Here is a 1,189-nt window from a genome sequence, read left to right as displayed (position 1 = left end):
GTGTACAAGTATCTGAAGGGAGGGTGTYGAGAGGATGGGACCAGACTCTTTTCAGTGGTGCCCAGTGACAGGACGCGAGGCAACAGGCACAAAGTGAAACACAGACACTTCCATCTGAACATGAGGAAATACTTTTTCACTGTGAGGGTGACAGCGCACTGGAACAGGTTGCCCAGAGAGGTGGTGGAGTCTCCTTCTCTGGAGATATTCAAAACCCACCTGGATGCAATCCTGTGCAATATGCTCTAGGTGACCCTGCTTGAGCAGGGGGAATTGGACTAGATGATCTCCAGAGGTCCCTTCCAACCTCAGCAATTCTGTGATTCTGTGCAACATGGGTAGGAGACCCACATTCTGTCCACTGCTAGACAGGCAGGCTGACCAATCCACTGACTCAAACTTTGATGTTGTTAACATTGCACTGTCAGCATTGATAAATATTTCAATCTATGTTTTACCCTTGCCTTCAACAGGCTAAGGAATGTGCTTTATTTTTCAGTTACTGGTAACAAGCAGAAACTGGATGTGGGTTTGATGTACAAAGGATATCTAGCGTCCTCAAGGTGGCAAGAGCCTAGTACTTGCCATGCTCTGGCCAACCCCAGYATCTAGCAGGGTTTGGGAGACTCTCAGGGCTGCAGCATATGTTTTACATCTTCCTGTATCATCTGCAGAGATCACGCTGGTGGTAGGCAGCAAGCCAGCATCGCTTCAACTTCTTTTGCAGAATTATGCCCTTTCCTCACAGGTGCTTTATATTGAAATATTACTTGGGACTTCAGGAGAACTATCATTAATCTTGTGTTTCACCAGAGAATTCCAGTGTGACCTTTGCCAAACCACTTAACTGCTTTGGTTCTCCATTCTCCATGCACACTTTGGGGATAAGCAGTTTCTTTGTCTGCTCAATGTTTGCTGTAACTCTATGCACTGAAGGCTGTGACAGGTTCAGGTACTACAGTAAGAAGGGCTATAGGTGTACGTAGCAGAATGTGGGTCTTTATTTTGTTCTCCAGTATCCATCTGCAACCAGCTGTGCTCCTTTAGGTAAATTTGCACCTACTCTACACCAGTTCAGCAAGCAGTGATCTGGTGTGGTCATTGTTGAGCGACTCTGTTGCCTTGGGTGTCGAGTAGTTATTTGTTCTTATACACAGGTCACAGAAAAAAAAAAAAAAAAAAAAGCCTT

This window comes from Apteryx rowi, unplaced genomic scaffold (assembly GCF_003343035.1).
Source record: "Apteryx rowi isolate R43461 unplaced genomic scaffold, aptRow1 scaffold_212, whole genome shotgun sequence".
Classification (NCBI taxonomy): domain Eukaryota; kingdom Metazoa; phylum Chordata; class Aves; order Apterygiformes; family Apterygidae; genus Apteryx; species Apteryx rowi.
Note: the sequence above shows the minus strand (reverse complement) of the source record.